This window comes from Ascaphus truei, chromosome 4, assembly GCF_040206685.1.
Source record: "Ascaphus truei isolate aAscTru1 chromosome 4, aAscTru1.hap1, whole genome shotgun sequence".
NCBI lineage: Eukaryota > Metazoa > Chordata > Amphibia > Anura > Ascaphidae > Ascaphus > Ascaphus truei.
The window spans coordinates 243,767,201-243,789,693 of NC_134486.1; the positions used below are offsets into that span (position 1 = coordinate 243,767,201).

General features: G+C 43.6%; 1 protein-coding gene across 2 annotated transcripts in view; it reads right to left on the bottom strand.

Annotated features, from left to right (window-relative positions):
- HIVEP2 (HIVEP zinc finger 2) overlaps window positions 1-22,493 on the bottom strand; it is a 240,886-nt gene that overhangs the window by 97,431 nt on the left and 120,962 nt on the right. The gene's annotated exons all lie outside the window — the stretch shown is intronic.

Below are 22,493 nucleotides of genomic sequence, written 5' to 3' on the forward strand. Positions count from 1 at the left end.
GAGGTATCCTCAAGGCGTTAGCTCCAAAAATATATAATGGCGGATCCCAGGCAGTATAGTGGGTTCATGAGCCCATGTGGCGACTGCACACTTAGTTAGGCTGTATTTATAGTGGCATAGTGCTTGCTGAGGCGCGCTTGGCATATATTCAGAGACCCATTATATGTTATGATGCCATTCTGAGTGAAAGCTTCCGCTTGCTTGCTCACGCTTGCTGAACCTCGCTCAGCTTCTAGCTACAGGCAAACCTGTGTTTCTGTGCTTGCTGGAGAGGAGGTGCGCAAGTGACCCACTGCCGTCCAATCAGAGCGCAGCACAGAAATTAACTTACACCCGAGAGCAGCCATTTTCAAGCATATGCAGAGAGAGAGGTAGCTGGGGGGGGGGGGCAAAGGGACTACTGCTGCTGTGGGGTGGGGGGCAAACGGACTACTGCTGGGGTGGGGGGGGGCAAACGGGCTGCTGCAGATGCTGGGGGTGGGGGGGGGCAAACGGACTGCTGCTGCTGGGGGGTGGGGGGCCAAATGGACTGCTGTGGGGTGGAGGGGGGGGCAAACGGGCTGCTGCTGGGGGGTGGGGGGGCAAACGGGCTGCTGCTGTTGTGGGGTGGGGGGCAAATGGACTGCTGTGGGGTGGGGGGGCAAACGGGCTGCTGCTGGGGGGTGGGGGGCAAACGGGCTGCTGCTGCTGTGGGGTGGAGGGGGGGCAAACGGACTGCTGCTGGGGGGTGGGGGGCAAACGGTCTGCTACTGCTGTGGGGTGGGGGGTGGGGGGGCAAACGGACTGCTGTGGGGGGGGCAAACGGGCTGCTGTGGGGTGGGGGGCAAACGGACCCATCGGGGGAACAAGAGGGGGGGTTTGTTTGTACTGTTTATTTTTTACACTGTTTTGCGTTGCACTTTAAAATAAAATTTGTATTCTGTTTAAGAACATTGTACTGTTTTGTTGTTCAATGTATATGTTCTTTTTATATAGAAACTTCAGGGACATAGGATGTGGCCACATGGCTGACACAGACACTAACACACACAAACAAGCAGAGTGACCGAATTGCACTCAATCGTAACTACGCCACACACACATAAAAACAGGACACAATATGTTTGTGATAAAGATGAGCATAGCTATTTCTTGGTCTTTCTTGACAATGGCATTTTATATATATATATATATATATATATATATATATATATATATATATATATATATACACAATGAATATTAATGCCACAACTAGGCTAGCTGCCTGGCTCTTTGCCTCACTTTCTTTGTGCCTCGCTGGTTCCTCGTGGTCGCTGCACTGTGACGTCACACCCTGTGGAGACGTCGCTGCACAATGACATCTGTCAGGTACGCCTCCCGACCCGCCTCCGCCCACAAGCCCCGCCTACTAGAGCACACGCTCTGTCTGATGGGCAAGAACAAGAAAAGCAGCCGCTTGGTAAGCGAGAGGTGAGCATCAGCAAGCATCAGCGCTGGAGAGCACAGCCACTCTCCACTATAAACACAGCCTAAGGCCTCAAACTGCACCTTAGTGGTATAGCGGTTAATTACAGTAGAAGCCACCAAAGTTGCTCCTCACAATGATTTGCATCTACAGCAGCAAGGCATTGTGGGACGTGACTTTGGAAGCTCCTGCAGTGATTAACAGCTATAACACCCATGCTGCCTGCACACAAAGGGGGCATTTGTAGCTTTATTAAATGTGTATTGACCCCACCAGCTCAGGACACTGTACTGCCTGGGATCAGACAAACAGTTTTGTTAGCAATAGTGTGATCAGTAGGCAATAATATTCATTAATTAGGGGTTTGTGGAACTAATATTTTCTAGCAGGCTAGAACCACTGCTCTACTCTGTTTCACATAATAATAATAATAATAGAGTCATGTCAATATTGTGATTATTCCTACTATTTACATGTTTATGTAGGACAACAAAATATAGTGCCAGGCTCAAGTATTGTTGCGGGACTGGGCCCAATCTATAATACATAACACATGTCTCCGTAATATTATTTGCCATCTTCAATGAAAGCAAGCAGGCAACGATAATGTTTCACTAACCAGTACAAGTAAACAGTGCTCACAACCGGCATTTTAACATATACGAAAACATATGTTTTGGCTTCAGACCCAGGGTCTTTGAAACATCGGAAGACTTTCCAGGAAACTCATCTGGATTCAGTCTTTGCAGGACATTTCACAAGTTTGGAATTCTTACAACTGATTCGTTATTATCTTTACAATCCCAAATTGCCAGGAGATTCCCCCGTCTTTGTGTGTTTTAGCTCTCCCCAGGCTGCCTGAAGACTTCGATGAAAGTGCAAAACAACCCTGATTCGCATTCCAAATGTTCCGTACAGGCAAAATCTTTAGCAGTCTTATCTAGAGACCGCGCATGTTTCCAGCAAAGAGAGGTAGAGAACTGGATTTGTTTTTCTCTACAATTCAAGTTTTTCAAAACAGGCCAGATAGCCGGGGACATGAGTTATTTTTCCCCGTAGTAACTGTTTTTCTTTGTCAACAGCAAAATATATGCATTTTCAGTCCTTTCACATTGCCAAGAAATAGCTTGGTTTATATTATAATTGGTGCAAACTCATGATGCTCTGTAACTAATGTTTTAGCTCACCCTTGAACTTTATGGACAAGGAGAAATTGGCTTCAGCACTTGGCCGCTCAAGATAAAATAACCTAACAGTTGGAATATTTATGCGGTGCTCTAATATAATACATCAAAAGCTTAAGAAGCCCTTTGACTGGTTTGCTTGATCCTGTTATAAACTAAGGCTACAGTACTTTCTAAGGAATAGTGCAGGGATAGCCAACTCCAGTCCTCAATAGCTACCAACAGGTCAGGTTATCAGGATATCTCTGCTTCGGCACAGGTGGCTCAATCAGTTCCTCAGTCTTCGACTGAGCCACTTATTGAGCCACCTGTGCTGAAGCAGGGATATCCTAAAAACCTGACCTTTTGATGGCCCTTGAGGACTGGAGTTGGCCACTCCTGGAATCAGTGGCAGATTTCACATTAGGCCCATGCCTAGGGCGGCAAAATTTGGGGCGGCAAAAAAGTCTGCCCCATATACATTTGCCGCGCTGTCGGGCCTATCGGGCCTGATGGGAAGGCACTTACATGTGCCGGCCGCCCACTTGCTGCCGCCGTCCGTCTCCATTTGAATCCCAGCGTCATTTCACGCCACATGGCGTCTCGACATCAAACGACATTGCATTACCATGGCAACGTGGCGCCATGCGACATCGCACTGGTAATGACCACGGTGTCAATTGACGCTGGGATTCAAATGGAGACGGAGGGCAGCAAGGAGGCGGCCGGCTCATGTAAGTGCCTGGACTAGTGTGTATTTCTAACATTTACAACTGGTGAATATCTTGATGGAAACCAAATTCCTACTGACTCTGGGTTGGACGTCCTTTAAAAACCTCTGACATTTTTATATATGGCTGCTACCTGTTTTGCAATGGGATGGCAAGATGTATTTGACCTCTCAGGATCCACTCACACTTTTATCTAATCCTTTCACTGCCCCAGGTGCCTGATGGGGAAAGCCGTCAGCTAGAAAGTATTTGTTATGAAATATCGCATCAATGGTTTGCTATTTTGTTCTCTAGCAACTGTGCCCAATATATACAATGTTTTGTTCATAAAAGATTTCATCAACGTTTAATGCACGATGACTGAAGATGACCAACAGTTTAGATCTAGTGTTTTCAATTATACACAATAGGAAGTGCTGAATAATTCCAACATGAAATTGATTGGCAATATCTCAATTTAATGAATAAACTCCCATACAATGATCACTTTATGTGTCAAATAACCTCCCATTGCTCCAGGCAACCACCCATATCACTGCAAACACAACCTGGTATATTAAAGCAGCATCCTGCTACCCCCAGAGGCCTATATCAGTTTAACTCATACAGTATAATGTACAGATGTAGCAGAACTCCCCGTCTCCACAGATATTGCTGTCAAGACATAGCTGCAAAGGGGTCTATTCTTCCAGATCAGACCCCCCACAGCGATAATTCTCAAACACCGTGGCAGCCGCGGTCAGGCAGCTGGTCCCAGTGCTGGAGACAATAAGTGCTGCCGTATCTGTAAGTATCTTGACCCCTGAGCATGTGCTACTCAAATATATATATATACATTTTTTCTAATATTACAAATCATAATATTGTTATCGCTAGCTTCTAAGGTTACCATAGTCACCCTTTGGCTGCAATGGGCTCTGGGAAGAGCTTAATGTTAACCTCCCACACACGTAATATTTTAAAGCTTAAATCTCCTGAACAAAGTATCAGATTAAAAAAAATAGCAACATCTTTGGAAAGGGCTATCTAGAGATATCAAAGTAAAAAAACCTGCAAACAAAACACTATCAGTGTGGAGAGCTGCTTTAAGGTTAACAGACTTTAAATAGGCTTTCAATGTGTTTTGCAATCATAGCAAGCCGACACTTGGCATGGATTCACTTCCTTTATCCCTTACTACTTTTGTGTGATATCGCTGTGTGTTGAGTAGCTTCCCTTTTTCATTCATTACCCTTCCTGGGTCCTCTGATATAAAGGAAGTGTGCAGATCTGTCGATCTCTCTGTGGCCATAGCCCAGGGGTCTGTCCTGGGATCTATTCTCTTTTCTTGTTACCTACTCTCTCTAGGTGACCTAATCACATCTCTTGAATTCAAATTTAACACCTGACCTTACACCTGCTGTACAGACCAAAGTGTCAGAATGTTTCTCCACTATATCATCCTGGATGGCCCCACGCCGACTCAAACTTAACATGTCAAAGATGGAGCTCCTCCCAAGTCTGGCCTACTGCCCCATTCTACATTACTGTTGGCAGAACGATCAAACACCCAGTATCACAAGCACGCTGCCCAGGGGTCACATTTTACTCCTCTCTCACATTCTTCTCTATTATTCACAATGTAGCTAAAACCTGTAGTTTCTTCCTCTATAACATTGCAACGATACGCCCCTTCCTCTGTTGCTCTACTGCTAAAACTCTAACACAGACCCTCATTCTCTTGTCTTGACTACTGTAACCTTCTTCTGTCCGGCCTTCCTACCTCTCGCCTGTCTCCCGTACAAATCTATCCTAAACACTGATGCTAGAATCACCTTTCTCTTTCCTAAATCTGTCTCTGCATCTCTCCTGCTGAAATCCCTCTCCTGGCTTCCTATTAAATCCTGTATAACAAAATGTTCCTCCTCTCTTTAAAAGGCTATACACTCTTCTGCCCCTCTTTACAGCTCAACCCTAATTTCTCGCTAAACACCTGCCCGACTCTTGCTCAAGGATTTCTTATATCTACCCCTTTTGTATCTAACGTCCTATCCCGTCTAAAACCTCTCTCAAACACTGCCCCACACCTCGGCAATGTCCTTCCCCTCAATATCCGACTGGCCCCCTCTCTTTCCACCTTAAGGAACTTGTATAAAACACATCTCTTTAACAAAGCATATGGGTAGCTCCGCTGGCTGATACTATACATCTCATATGCACTGACCGTGGCCCCTTGCAGACGCATTTACAAAAACGCCCTCCTTCTGTCTCTGTAAGCTCTCCCTAATTACCACTTAGATTGTAAGCTCTTCAGGGCAGGGACTCTTTCTACTATTGTTTTGTTTGAAGCGCTTATTCCCATTGTGTTATAATATTATGTCACGTGTATTGTAAAGCGCTATGTACCTGGATGGCGCTATACAAATAAAGATATACATACATATTTTTTTTAATTATAAACGTATTTAGTAAGTAGCTGTACTGTGCCTGCATTTAATACATTCTAAGCCTTCCATACAACACAGTAAGGCTGCGTCCATAGTGCAGGAGACGGCGCGAGCGACAAAAACAAACACTAGGAAGCCAGTGAATTTGTGTATAGTGCGCGCACGTGAGCGCGTGCACAAGTGCGACGGGGAGACCGGTGCTTCACACGATAAGCAAGTTTGAATTTCCCGCGCGACGTCCGGGTCATGTGAGCAGTTTGCCCAATGAGTGCGAACCAGCTCCGTGATGTCACGGCTGCGCCCCATGACACACCTCCCTGTCGCCTCTGCCTGCAGGACAGGAAATCTCTACTGCTGCAGATGAGCCTGCGCTGCGCCAAGGCGCGCGCGCGCACTCCCGCTTCCACTATGGCCGAGGCATAAAGCTGTTTTACAAAGAATTACAGCATACACAATTTGTGATCTGGAAATCAAAAGAAACTGGAAGTGTAAAGTGTTTAAGTAAAACAAGTAGTGGTGCTTCAGGGTTCTACAGGTAAGTTAAAAATAAACAAAAACAGCGCTACTCTGCAATATGCGAAAAAAGACAGCGCACGACTCATAGAGTAACTGTAATTACATCGTTTGAAAAAAGACGTACATCAATCAAGTTCAACCTATGCTAAATTTAGACAACAGATACTTTATCCTATATACATACTTACTTATTGATCCAGAGGAAGGCAAACAAAAAAAACCCATGAGTCATATCATCCAATGTCTCATAAGGGGAAAAATAAATTCCTTCCTGACTCCAAGAATTGGCAATCAGATTACTCCCTGGATCAACATCCTTCCCATGTTTACTTATATGGTATATCCCTGTATATCTTTCCTTTCTAAAAACGTCCATCCTTTTTTTGAACAAATCTATTGTATCTGTCATCACAGTCTCCATGGGCAATGAATTCCACATTTTAACTGCCCTTACTGTAAAGAACCCTTTCCTTTGTTTCTGGTGAAATCTCCTTTCCTCCAACCTAAAGGGATGGCCCGAGTCCTTTGTACTGCCCTTGGGATGAAATGTTATTTTGAAAGCTCTTTGTACAGCCCCCAAATCTATTTGTATATAGTTATCATATCCCCTCTTAGATGCCTCTTTTCTAATGTAAATAAATCTAATTTAGCTAGCTTCTCCTCATAAGTTAGATTATCCACCCCCTTTATTAATTTGGTGGCTCTTTTCTGCACTCTCTCTAGTTCCATAATGTCTTTTCTAAGGAGTGATGCCCAAAATTGTACTCCATATTCAAGGTGTGGTCTTACTAATGCTTTGTAAAGGGGCATAATTATGTTTACTTCCCTTCCATCCATTGCCCGTTTAATGCAAGATAAGATCTTGTTTGCCTTTGCAGCTAATGCATGACTTTGGGCACTATTGCTAAGCCTGCTGTCTACAAGCACTCCTAAATCCTTCTCCATCAAGGATTCCCCCAATTTATCCCCATTTAATTTGTAAGTCGCCTGTTTATTATTGCTTCCCAAATGCATAACCTTACATTTATCTGTATTAAACCTCACCTGCCATTTACCTGTCCAAATTTCCAGTCTCTCCAAGTCCTTCTGGAGAAATTACATCCTGCTCTGATTCTATTATCTTACACAATTTAGTATCATCGGCAAAGATGGAGACTTTGCTCTCGATGCCAACCTCAAGGTCATTAATAAACAAGTTAAAAAGCAGGGGTCCCAGTACCGATCCCTGAGGTACTCCACTCACGACCTTAGCTCAATTATAATACAATTTAAATTAAAGGTGATAAATGCACGTACAAGAATGAATATCAAAAAAGGAGGACATGTTTGGGGTATATGTTACCACTCAATGTAACAGCTGCTTCACCGCTCAGCTAACGACCGCCGTCGTCCTGTGCCTCCGATCTGGTGTATGTGGAAATCCTTAAGCTGCACACACGTCTGTATCCTGGGATCTTTACCGGAGCTTGATCCACGTCCCTCACTTGGGCGGTGCTCCTCCACGATCGACGGGCGGCAGGTTTGGATGAATCGGCAATGCAGTAAGTCCCTTTACCACATCCAACGAATGAGGTTGCATCTGGTCATCAGAATACCAACAGTTTGCTGATCATTCCGAAATTTGGACTATCCACATTGGATCAAAGAATCCACCTAATTGGACATATTAGGCGCCGGTATCCCTTTATTGTTTTATCCCTTTACTAATGGCTATATGGCATGGATCCCCACAGTGTGAGTCATAGCTCCAGTACCTGACGCGGATCCACTGACATCACTAGATTTCGCCGCTGTACAGCGACCCTCTAGCGCTGTCTCAGTAGGATTAACTGCAGGTTACCGAGCGAGCCAAAGTATAGTAATTGGGACAAATAGACTTAATAAAAATGCCTCAGAATATCCAACGCGTTTCGTACAATACAAGTACTTCTTCAGGGATATTAAATCACTGATAATATCACGATTACCACTACACAATTGGTGCGTAGTTTTCTTTTTCAAATATTTCAGGCTACTATGCACCCCCTACTAGCAGCATATTTTGACAAGCGCCATTAGATATAGTCATGTATGAAAATGGGAATTATATGATATCAAGAGGCATGGTGCAAACACTGAGAAGCACGGCGGGCATAGATATGGGTCCTATTGTTGTACAGTACGTCTTGTACAAAGCAGTTCCTTTTTGGTACTTATCAGTGTAGAAATCACCCTTCTGCCTGTCACAAGGACACTTTGCCTGAAGGAGCTGGCATTGATTTGAACTGGATTTACAGTAACATCTTCTAAGGCAGTAACATTGCTACTAGCCTTTCCCTAACAATACTAATTTATTCTTACATAATACCGACAGTGAGCATTTCCCCGCGGCTCCAGGGAAATGTGCCGCCGGTTATCCTGCTTGTATGGCCATCGTGTGGCACTACACAACTGTCCTAAGTAGCCGCATCATTAGTATTCCATAAATCACTTTTGCTGATAGGTAACAAGTTACAGCTCTTAACTGACTTTTTTTTATTGCGCTCTAGTTGCCAGATTCTATGTATCCAAAGGTGTCCTAAATCTTGTTACTCTTGCACCTACGCAAAACCTTAAAAGCAATGATTCACCCTCAGTGCTACACATGCGCTACACATCTCTTCCAATGTGATAATCACTTTTCACTTAAAACAACACGACACACCAGACGAGCTGCTGTCACAGCACAAAAGTGTTAATGAGCTCCGAAAATCAAGGGTGGCACTTCTGCAGTTCGGAAAGCGAGTTCACTGCAAGTCATTTGCAATATTGTTTTGGAAGTAGCAACTGCACACGTACAATGTTAACAGTAACGCTTCATTCCAAAATTCCTACATCAAATCATCGACATTTTGTGTCATTTGTTCTACTGTATGTGTAATGTTGGTTTGAAGGTTAAGTGTAAGCGTAAAAAAAATTGAACATTTGCCATATATATCACGTTGTACTGTACTGTATGTAGTCCTGTCACATCACAGTTCTGTCAGCACAGTGAGACCCTTTCTCTGCAGTGGGCCTGTGCCATAGCACCGCTTAGCAAACATAGGCCCAAAATCACAAGGATTGAATAATAGAATTTGAACCGTGGTTTTACCACTTTAAATACAAAGCCATCGCCACTAGGCCATCCTTCCTCCTCACACAAGGCCGCCATCGCATACCTTTGCACCGTGTTGCTGAAGTACGCCATTTTCAAGTCCAATCCTGCTTCTCCAACTCCTTATTTTTTATAGCGCGGGGATAAAAATCCAGCCGGAACAAGGGTTACAATGAGACAGTAAGGACTGGATTCAAATCTCAGTGACATGGAGTCTGGCTGTCTATACTCTTTGCATGAAAGATGCATTTGATAACCCACTGTTAACATCTTTGCTGCCAATGGCTCCAGCAGGAAAGCCAGAAGTGTTATTGTACAGGAATGTGGTTTTCATCAAACACAAGTTTACTCAAGTAATACAAATGATTATGTATAAGTTCTGATGGTCCAGGTAACTGCTGTCTTTTGTTCCGTGAAACCTCGACAGATTGGCCCACTGGGGGCCTTGCAGCCACCCAGACTTCCTGTTTACGGTGCAGGTTGCATGACAGTCTGAGTGGCTGCAGGTCCCCAGGAGGCTGCGGCCCTGTGGAGGTTTTAATATTTGTGACGGAATGAAAGAAGCCGCGGTTATTACCAGGACGGTCCGCACCTGTAGTTACTGGTTTTAAACCTTTATTCTCTGAATGAAGCCGCCAACGATATTATTGGTACTGAAAGGCACACCTACACCTTTCTCTTTCTTCTTTTTCATATGTCGTAAACCTTTTGAAAAGTCGGTACAAATAGGATGTGAGCTCCTACTGTGCATTCAAACACATTAGCACTACTTCCTAATACATGGTTAGTGGTTGAGATCTTAGGACACTGGGGGCATCGCTGGAGATCAGGTCACTAGCACTGTAATATTTGTTTTGTGATATTGTTGACTTTCGTAACGTTTGTGCTGTGCTATGAAATATGTTGGTACTTTATAAATACTACATAGTAATACATAATAAAATTGCAGTGACAGCTCTCTCTCTCTCTCTTTTGGCTGACCTGAGTCACAGTGTTGGAATTTGTGCAGCCATACACACTCTTTCATCCAGAATCAGGTTACAGTTCAAGTAGTCATTGGCTCAAAAACCTCTCAGCATATCCCAAATCTGCCTCTGTGTCCTGGGCTCCACTCCTCTGTTGACGAGTGACCTACTAATGCCCACGATAGTCTCAGCGTTCACAACACGCGACTGCCAAATGTCATTTTTAACACGCCGTGGAAGGGATCTTTTAAAAAAAAAAAAAAAAAAATGCAAATCAAAATAGTCTAATGTTTCACATGGTACATTCTTATTCACCCAAATAAATAATCCATCTTTCAAGTTTGAAACCGTACACTTCGAATATGCAGAAGGGGAAACATCTGCAATGTAGATCAAGCAGCCGTGCTTCACTTTGTAAACCTGAGCAAATACACTGAGGCTTATTTAGAAGAGAGCGTAAGGGAACTCTAGGTTGCAAAGTGCCATTTTTGGAATGCTTGTCTTATTTTGTAACCCCTTTGTTGCTAGAGGGGCCAGCAATATACTGTATATTAAGGATATAGTTTGTTTGAATTCCCTCTGCCATTAATCAATGCACAAATTATCCTGCCGTGGGTTGAGTGATGCAACAAGATGGGTTAAGACAGGACTGGCCAACTCCAGTCCTCAAGGGTCACCAACTGGTCAGGTTTTAAGGCTATCCCTGCTTCAGCACAAGTGGCTCAATCAGTGGCTCAGTCGATAGCCTAAAAATCTTACCTGCTCGTGGCTCTTTAGGGCTGGAGTTGGGCAACCCTTGAGTTATGTTTGTTGGCTTTTGAATTTTAGACCCAAAAGCCTAGCACCAAAAAAGGCGTAACAAAATAACATACGAAGTGTATTGCTTTTACTAGAGGTTCCCCAAGAGATCTCAGGCTGCGCTAATAGTGCCTGGCGATGCGACGTCGCTCCAAAACCAATCCATTGAATCCGTCGCAACCACTTATAGTAAGCGTGACGGAGCGACCAAAAATTTTTAAGCCGGGTAAATTTGATTTTTTAGAGACAGTCCCACATGTGACTCTCTAAATCAATCAGAGTGCGCTGCCCGCCGCCTTCGTGACGTCACTGGCCGTCGCCAGCGACTTCGCTTAAAACTAAAGTTTAACTTTCGCTAGTAGCGACGGGTGACGTCATCCGTCGCGTCGCCGTCACTATAAACGCGGCCTTACCTATATACGGTAAGAATGTGTCACTGTACAGTACTCCAAAGTGGAAGTGATTGTGACAGCATTAAAAGGCATTTGCTAGCAAAGACCAAAAAAAAAAAAGGAATTCTTAGAAAAATCCCAATGGCACACGTTTGCACAAAAATACAAGTGAAAAATGTCCAGCTGCTGGAGATTATATCATGAAAAAAATATAGTCATTACAAATATGTAAAGCAAGCGTCCAAGAATTACATGTGATGGGTAGGTGATTTGGGAGAATTGCTATGCTTTGCAACTTTAAAGCTTGCAATACTGCTACAATAACATTATAATAATGGAGTTACTGTTTCCATGAGTACAGCATTGAGAGATCTTGCGCAAAGCACTTTCAGCTAAATGAGTCACTGACCAATGCCTGGGACACGGTGTATGAAATACACTGGGGCAGATTCATCGAGCGCTGGCTCGTGTTAGTGTACCCAATCCAGCGTTAACACTGACTTGAATGGGAGTCAGGTGCGCTAACCCGTACTGACGCTTGATGAATCTGCCCCTCTGAATGGTAATACACGTCTACTGAAAGGGTTGGACAAATGACCTACCATTTTAAACCATAGTACAAAGAGCATATCTTTAATATTTTCTGTGACGCTTATAGTGCCGGCGACGGCGACGGTGACGTCAGGCTGCGGTCGCTGTAAAAATCAAATTGAGATGACTTCCAGCGATCGCGACCAAGCCGTCGCTCCGTCGCACCACGCTTAGTAATAAGCGCACGCGACAGCAGCAATGCCTTTGTTTTGACGCGACGTTGCATCGCTGTCGCCGACACTATAAGCGCAGCCTTAGCTGTACCAATCTTGCAATATATATTGCAGTACAGAGAAAACACGCCTCTCTGTAATACCTTCTTTACTGCAGTAATGGCTGTTTGACCATGTACAGTAAATACATATAATAAAGGTCTACACAGGCACTCCCTATCCTAACAAGTACTGCCAGAAATACATGGACCAGAGCTAACTATTAAACAGAAAGCTACTGAAGAATATCACACAATTGTGAGATATATACAGTAGGTATGTGAGGCTGTGCTTTTGAAGCAGCACTTTGCTATTGTGGGTAATGTACTTTTAATGCTTCTAAGGACCACATATAACATTTGAATGGGCTATTTCAAGCTTCAACATATTACAGTAATTTAGTGGTGTGCAAACCTGTGGTTCTGCGGAAGGATTCCAGGGGTAAAAAGCTTTGGTACTACCAAATACAGCTCAACCCCCTTATAACGCTGTGCTTGGGGTCCAAAGAATGACGTTGCGTTATAAGCGGATCACGTTAGAAATAATGTATAATTGTATGCATTGTACAATAAAGTATTTAAGACACCAATAATTGTGTTGTCAAGTATTCATAAATACGAAAATTGGGAACCACGCTTGCATCGCGTTATAAGCGGATTCGCTTTGTAACAGATCACGTTATAACGGGGTTGAGCTGTACTGGTCTTTCGGGGGAGTGTGGGACGGAGTGTTTTTGATTAAAAAATGTTATTCAATCTTATATTAAAATGCTACACATTACATATAGGTTAAAAATGGTCAGTTGAGTTAAAAAGTCACAATATAGTTTTAAAGATATCCTAATGTGTAACTGCAATATCAAGCATCTTCTGAAAACTAAGTACTGACCTTGTACCACCACAACCCTTTACCATTTTCATCTAAAGTCAAAGGGTGCTTGTACAGTAGGAACACAATAAATGTTTTTATGATGATGCCAACCACAATAATATTATATATCCGTTGTACACAGAACAAAATATACAAAGCCCCACCCATCCCAAGGGCAGAGTAGGTAATGCAACTTATTTTTGAGCTACTTCAAGCTAAGGGTGAGCAGTATACCAGGATCAGAATGTTACTTTTAAAGCTTGTATTCTGGACAGTGTCAGAAATGTACTTAGGACAACCATTCTGTTAACAATCTCTCTGCTAATATCTTAAGAGAGCAGCCATTTTTAAAAATGGTCAGTTATTTCAAATGTCATGTTAAATTTTCTAGCATGTTAAAAGCAGCCATGAGAAACTGGGGGGAGGAGGGGGGGATTCAGGAATCGCACAAGGAAATGCTGTATGTTGCATAAAATGTATATGTCACACACTTTCATACATTATACGGCAGGCATAAGCTTATAGGGCTCCGTGTTACATTGGATAAGAATTAAAGAGTGACAGTGTGTGCTCATTATCGTGTCATTACCCAGAATCCCTGGCTGCAGTGGAAGCAGTGTATGCTAAGATATAATGGGTGAAAGACAGGGTTGCAGACCTGTCTGAGACATGCAAATGCACAGCAAGTGGTATTTTTATTTGCTGAAGAACCTCTGCAAACTTGAACGACTGGTTCACAAATTCACCAAAGAAAGTCACAAACAAGAAAGCATTTCCCAATGTATTAGTTACCTACCTGCCTGCACATGCACAGGAAGAGGAAAAAGAAGAAACTGGAAGACTGTAGTAGCTATTAGTGGCTGTTTTGTACAGTTCCCGTTTTCGGACAGTGATTCAGCTAACTGTGCCGGAGACACAATGGGCCTTATGTCGAGCTCCTGCTTCACCTGACCTTACTTGTACTGTTCATGACTGATGAAGGGTCAACAGGGCAGTAGACTTTGGGTGCAAAACACTGAACTACTGTATCAATGATGGCAACAGGCCACATACTACAATAACAACAGCAAGTACTTCCTTGTGCCGTGAAGCAGGTGGATCCCTTCCCGTCACTTGGCTTGTAATGTGTAATTGGTAACTTTGGGCATCACCGGCAGTAGTGTTTGCTCAGCTTTTTGTGTGGAGACTCACTCTCTCATATACAGTATATGGGCAAGGAGAGGAAGAAAAAGAACAACAGTATATATAAATAAATATATACATATATGTATGTGTGTGTTAGTGTGCTTGTGCATATATATATATATATATATATATATATATATATATATATATATACACAGACATAAACACATCATACATACTGTACACATATTTTGTCTATGCCCCCAAAAGATCAGAAGTGCTAGCAGATATATCTGCAGTGCTATGTAATGGCAAAGAAAGGTAAGATTCACTGTAGAGAGCTGAACATGTTTTATGGAATGTGACATTCTTAGTAAAACTGTTTGAATCAGTATTGTACTGTTAAGTCCTAGGCTAAGCCCTTTATGTGAGATCATTTCAACACGCGTGTGCAGCAGTGCACTGTCACAGGATGTGTGACACTTCAAATAAAAAGCTGCAGAGCCCTTACTTCCAAAGGTCAGCATGTGGCTCTTTCATCATTTCAAAGCATACAGTAGATCCACTAATTGCACTGTAAAGAGGATAGCGCCTCAGAGAATGGCAAACTGTGTCCGTCTTCAGATTTCCCAAACACCTACGAAATTTGAAACAAATGCTTCCAGAGTGCTAATAAAACCAAAAAGACAAATACAGTACTGTACTGGACATCGTGCATTTGTGTAGTGCTGTGTTTTAATACACAAAGAAGACAATGATGTACCTTTACTAAAAACATCCACAGCTCAATTGTTCTGAACCTCCTCCAGTATACCATGTCTCTACAGGTTTCTGATTCTGCTTGAGACAGATGTGGAAGGTGTGCGAAGAAGAAACAAAAGTCGTCAATAGGTAGAAAGACGTATATAGTGCAATTTCTACTGGTGGTCCTTACACGCATAAATGATTGAAACTACGAAAGGCCCAAGAGTGTGGCGAAAAAAAGGAGCACAGCTGCAAAAATCGAAGGGCTACAATACTGGAGCTAAATGAAGAAAAAAACGTTTTTTCCACACTCCTGGATCTTTGCATTTACCTGTACAGCGCGAGGCACGAGTACATCTTGTTTCCTCACCAGATCACAATTTATACATCGTGGGAGGAACATTTCTGGACTATACATCAGCTCTAGGGTAGTAGTTCATATAGGAAGAGAGTCAAACAGTGTTGTTTCAATACAGTCACTGTTTGTACTATCAACCAAGGACATTATACAAACACCTTTCCCGTATTTTGAGCATTATAGCTCCACAAATAGCCAGACCCCAAGATGCCTTGAGTGTATTGTTTCCTCTCAAGCAAGTGGATACTTTTTTCAGCAGTAAAAAGACTGTTACTTTGTATTCAACAATCTGGACGCACTGATCATGGAAACCTGGTTTCTTTTTTGCCCAATGATTGAAACTAAATGTACTGAACAGTGTCAAAGTTATCCAGCACAAGTGTAAACACAGGGCCGCTTTATACATTAGGCCGACTAGGCACAGTGCCTAGGCAGGGCCTACGAACCTTTTAGGGCCTACAATATTTCACTAGAAAAAATACCTAAACAAAAAAAAAAATCACAAAATAAGAGAAAACAGCAAATTTTTATTTAAAATGCCTTCGAAGTATCGATACCTTTAAATATCGAAACAAAAGTATCAATGCCAAATATCACTAGTATTGAAAGAAACAAGCAAACTATGAAATTAGCATAAAAATATCGGACACACCGGCCTCTAGAAATAAAAGTGCCTAGGGCCTCGAAGGTCTTAAAACGGCCCCGTGTATACATTGCGGCTTTAGAATCACTGTGTGTTTTTGTTTGTGTGTGTGTGTTTGTGTGTGTGTGTTTGTGTGTGTGTGTTTGTGTGTGTGTGTGGTTCTGCATTAATAAACATGGGGTGAAAAGCTCATGTACTTAAAAATGTACTTTAGTGGTTCGTTGGATAATGATAATAATAATAACAACTGTATTGCATATAGCACTTTTCTCCCAATGGGAATCAATCACAGTATAATGGCGCGTCACAATTACAGTATAATGGCGCGTCACAATTACAGTATAATGGCGCGTCACAATCACAGTATAATGGCGCGTCACAATTACAGTATAATGGCGCGTCACAATCACAGTATAATGGCGCGTCACAATTACAGTATAATGGCGCGTCACAATCACAGTATAATGGCGCGTCACAATTACAGTATAATGGCGCGTCACAATCACAGTATAATGGCGCGTCATAATCACAGTATAATGGCGCGTCACAATTACAGTATAATGGCGCGTCACAATCACAGTATAATGGCGCGTCACAATTACAGTATAATGGCGCGTCACAATCACAGTATAATGGCGCGTCACAATTACAGTATAATGGCGCGTCACAATTACAGTATAATGGCGCGTCACAATCACAGTATAATGGCGCGTCACAATTACAGTATAATGGCGCGTCACAATTACAGTATAATGGCGCGTCACAATTACAGTATAATGGCGCGTCACAATTACAGTATAATGGCGCGTCACAATCACAGTATAATGGCGCTTCACAATTACAGTATAATGGCGCGTCACAATTACAGTATAATGGCGCGTCACAATTACAGTATAATGGCGCGTCACAATCACAGTATAATGGCGCGTCACAATTACAGTATAATGGCGCGTCACAATTACAGTATAATGGCGCGTCACAATCACAGTATAATGGCGCGTCACAATCACAGTATAATGGCGCGTCACAATTACAGTATAATGGCGCGTCACAATCACAGTATAATGGCGCGTCACAATTACAGTATAATGGCGCGTCACAATTACAGTATAATGGCGCGTCACAATCACAGTATAATGGCGCTTCACAATTACAGTATAATGGCGCTTCACAATTACAGTATAATGGCGCGTCACAATTACAGTATAATGGCGCGTCACAATCACAGTATAATGGCGCTTCACAATTACAGTATAATGGCGCTTCACAATTACAGTATAGTGCGTAGTATGCAGCACATACTGTAGGAACTTTTTAGACACAGGCCCAAGATGAGCTTACAATCTGTATTTTTGCTGCCGGAAGCACAGGGAGATAAAGTGACTTGCCCAAGGTCAAAAGGAGCTGACACTCTGCTTCAAATTCAGTGTTATTGTTCTCAGAGTTAGGGGCCTATTCAGTAAACTTCGATAAGTGACTTACCGACAGTTTTGAGCCTTTTCTACTGAGTTTGCATGTGTAGCTATTCAGAAAGCTCCGTTAACATGCCAAACTCGCTAGAAAACTGCTTCTTCCCGATCGGTAGCGCTCTTGCTGAAAGAAACAGAGTGGTAGCAAAAAAAATGCTCAAACTCAGGGGTGTGCAAACTGGGGGAGGGGGGAGGGCGGTTGCAGATGTCCCGCGCTCTTCCCCAAGGCATTTAAATGAAATGCCGGGGGACCGCGCGCGACCTCTACTTACTGAGATTCAGGACGCGTGGCCATGGCAACATGCTGTCAAATGACGCCGCTGAGTCATGTGACATCACGGTTGCTATGGTAGCGTGACATCAAATGACGTCACGGTCGTGTGACATCACATGACCCCAGGGCACGACAACGGAGGAGAGCAGGAAAGAAAAGTTTGCGCACCACTGCTCTAACTCACATTTTTAAAATATATTGAGCTATTCAGCTAGCTCCGAGAGGCACATCGCGGCCGCAGGTCGCAGATTCTGATCTTGCCACCTGAAGGGGGGCGAGATGGGATCTGTGATGTGCATCTGACGGAGAAAATGTATTCTTACTACATCGGATTGAAGCTGGTGGTCTCCGGAGCTTCCCCACATAAATACCAGCTCCGGAGACCCCTTAGTTCAATAATATGTTAATAAAATGTAAATAAAAACAGTGCGATCGCCTGTAAGATCTGTGCAGGGAGATGCAGCTCTCTCTCTGCAGCTCTTACAGACTGTGGGCAGATCGCATGGACAGATCTTAGAAAAAGAAACTTCAGGTAGTTTCTACAAGCTGGCTGCCATATCGAGCGGTGTGGCATTTTCCTACCAAACGGTATCTGACTAGCGATAACTCTTTCTGAATACCGTGATAACACAAACGTCAGACCATGAGGTAGGAACATGCCAACCCGATTGATAATGCAGTGATCTTATCGGAGCTACCTGAATAGGACCCTCAGTCTCTTTACTCACGAGTCACTCCTTCAGCCCACAAGGATATCAAGGATTCTGGGTGCGAATGTAGAGGTATTGCACTGGTGCAGTTAATATACTGTTTGTTGTAAAAAAATTATATTAAAAGAGGGATTCAGAAGAAAAACAGTGCATCTTGACATCAATGCATGGTTGGAGGCACTCCCAAGGCTGGCTTATGTAGTAGCTGCAAGTTTAGAGAGTACATACGATAAAATAAGAGAATTTACTAACGATAGCAAGGTAACAACTTTTTGTGTACTTAATCGATATCAGATAAAATATTATTAGCCTGCCCTAAAAATGTTAATTACTTCTATCTGGTACCACACTTGTCAGCTTCAGCTTACAGTACATTACCTATTTATTACAACTAAGTTGGATGTTCTATTTAAAAAAAAAAACTAATGTTCCACTACGGTACTATATCACATGTGCCACTTTCATGGGATATGGTCACCTGCTGCTTCTGATTTACCTCCTTGGAATGGTTACTGCAAAGATTTCAGTGTTTCACACCATACAAGCCACATGAAGATGAAGATTATCAATGGTATTCTAACTGTTAGTATCCATCCCAAATCTAGGGAACGTGGTTATTTTTTTGCCAGATCTTGAGCTAGCTTTTCTAATCCAGAAGCCGGCTTGCTGAATAGACCAGCAGACAAATAATGACCCCAAGACGAATATGTACAAGCAGAATTTGGTGTGTGCTTTTTCCCTAATGTAACTGGTGTGGCCACACGCCAAGAAGTCAGAATAATGTGTTGCATAATTTAACAGTGCAGAGGAAGGTCAGCATGCAGGCTGCAATGGTTCTGTATCCTGTAAATATAGAGGAGGAATATCTACAGCAGAGCACAAGAAGAATGTGTTTTCAAGTGCTCCTAGATGGCTCTGGAGTGTATTGCAAAACAATATATTTATAGGCTTTTGAAAACGTATTCATTTGGCGTGGGACCCGCTCAATAGAAAGTAGGTTCACTCATTTTGGTACTCAGAATATTTCCACAAAACATCCCTCTTAGTCTACAGTATATACCATGAATCTCACTCACTTGAGATCTCGACAGCTATGTATGTAAACAAGTGCACTGCAGCCCCTACAGTATGTACTCGAGCCAGACAGCACAGGTTATACCGAGTGCCAACTAGATAAACAAATGATGCACCTTATAAATGCTTACGCTATACAAATATACTTTCTATCAGCACATATTATCTTACTATCCTAGCCTCATGGGCTGGCTGTGTGGAGTACTGTGTGTGCGGGAGGACGTTTGATCTAACAGGTATATTTTGACTATGGCAGTGAGGGCGAAGCTCTTGTGCCAGTTTTGGCATGCCGTGGCATCTGTGCTGGCACGCTGCCGCCAGCAATTTTCTCAACGCTCTCCCACAGGAAGCTACTTGCCCCCGGCAATCAGTAAGAGGCTTGGTGCGTGGTACAAACATGACAACAAAAGTTGGCAATAAAAGCTGCGTGCCAGTTAGGAGCCCGGAGTTATAATGGAAAGCGGCCTACACATTGAGCTAAATGTGAGCCTGGGGTGAGTGGTTTCACAGGGAGGGTGAGTTAGGGGGTGAAGAGAATGCTTTGAGAGTGAGGACTGAGAGAGAAGAAGGTGAGGGTGGAGGAGACAAGTTTGGCGTGCATTACGCTTCATCATACTACATAGGCAGTGTTCGACAAACCTATACATTTGCTCGCCCCGGGCGAAAAACTGGCGAAGCTCTTGTGCCAGTTTTGGCATGCCGTGGCATCTGTGCTGGCACGCTGCCGCCAGCAATTTTCTCAACGCTCGCCCACAGGAAGCTACTTGCCCCCAGCAATCAGTAAGAGGCTTGGTGCGTGGTACAAACATGACAACAAAAGTTGGCAATAAAAGCTGCGTGCCAGTTAGGAGCCCGGAGTTATAATGGAAAGTGGCCTACACATTGAGCTAAACGTGAGCCTGGGGTGAGTGGTTTCACAGGGAGGGTGAGTTAGGGGGTGAAGAGAATGCTTTGAGAGTGAGGACTGAGAGAGAAGAAGGTGAGGGTGGAGGAGACAAGTTTGGCGTGCATTACGCTTCATCATACTACATAGGCAGTGTTCGACAAACCTATACATTTGCTCGCCCCGGGCGAGTGGATTTAACCCCCGGGCGAGTAAATATTGGCCCAAGCAGCACACGTTTGGTACTAGGTGTCGAGTAGATTTTTTTGTGTGGCGAGTAGATTTTTTGGTGATTTGTCAACCACTGTACATAGGTATCCACTATTAAAAGCAAGACCCTCCAGCACACTGCCTCAAAGGGAGCCCAGTTTGGGCATGTACCATTAAAAAGGTTCATCATCACTGCACTAGGATGGTCCCCTGATCCTGACTGATAGGGACAGGCACACGTCTTGTTTTATTATGAGTCCACTCTGCCACAATGAAAAGTGTAACTGCTCCTTTACACGCCTGCCATTTTCTGAAAGTTAAAAAGGCAAACTTAATGCTTCTTCCTTTAATAGCTTCACTAACCAAATGGAATGTGCTTGGCAAGATGACAACCACAAATGTATCCTGACGAGAGTGTACTTAAACACTATAAGACGGCTTCATTACATACATTAAACGACCACATATGTGGTAAGAGAGAAAACACAACGTGGTGTGAGGTGGGATAAAAGTTTTATGAGGGGGGAATAAATATATATTATGGTGAAAAAAAAAGGCAGTATTAATGTGCAATGAAATGCCGCTGGAAGGACCAGAAACACACTGAGCAACCACTGTGCAATGAGCAGACTAAGGCCCCGTGTGATAGGCTGTGACGCTGTCTTCACCATGCTCCTGTAAACAAATCCCGTGCAAATGAATGGAGCTTACATCTTCTTAAGCAAGCGGAAGCCGGTTCATAGCATGCGGGGTAGAAGCCTTATAAGGCCGCATTTATAGTGGGCGCAACATCGTGCGCAGCGAGAACAAACCTGTGGAAGTCCATCAGGGCGGCCATGGTGCGCCCGGGCGCGATGCAGAGCGACCGCGCGGCAGAATTTTCAAGCTACAAATGATTTTGTTCTTTCCGTGCGGCGGCCGCATCACATGATGCGGTTCAGCCAATGAGGGAAAACCAGCCTTGTGACGCGTCCGCCACGCCTGCTCACTGCGCAAGCACTATGAGCACAAATCGCTCGGCTGACAGGCGCGCGCGACGCCATGCGCTCCGTCGCACGCACCCACTATAAACAGTAAAGGTGTGCTAAAGCTTAGCACCCTTTTGTGGACCTGGGCCTTAAAAGGCTAATATACAGTATATATATTACTTATACTTATCAACGTTTAATGCTTGCAATCACTGGAAGCAGTAACAGTATTTTGTATCCACATTTGCTGAATTTTTTACTAAATTCTCATGATTCAATATAGTGACAGGTGGGCTAACAAACAGTTAATGATGTATTACCTTCCATTCACTTCCACTTGACAGGTGATGCACCTTACAACTCAGGCCAAATGCCGCCCGAGGACACTTGGAAACGTTCCCCTGTAATCCGTCCTCAATGGCCGTAGGAGCAAGTCACCATACCGTATGCTTCATTCAAAATCTGCACACATATTGCAGAGGTTCCCAACTCCAGTCCTCAAGAATCCCCACAGGTCAGGTCTAAGGATATCCCTGGTTGACGATCCCCCAACAGGTCAGGTCTAAGGATATCCCTGGCTGAAGAACCCCCAACAGGTCAGGTTTAAGGATATCCCTGCTGAAAAACCCCCAACAGGTCAGGTTTAAGGATATCCCTGGCTGAAGAACCCCCAACAGGTCAGGTTTAAGGATATCCCTGGTTGAGCACACAGGATTCAGTCAAAATGACAGAGCCACTGATTGAGACACCTGTGCTGAGCCAGGGATATCCTTAAAACGTGACCTGCTGGGGTGTCTGCAGGACTACAG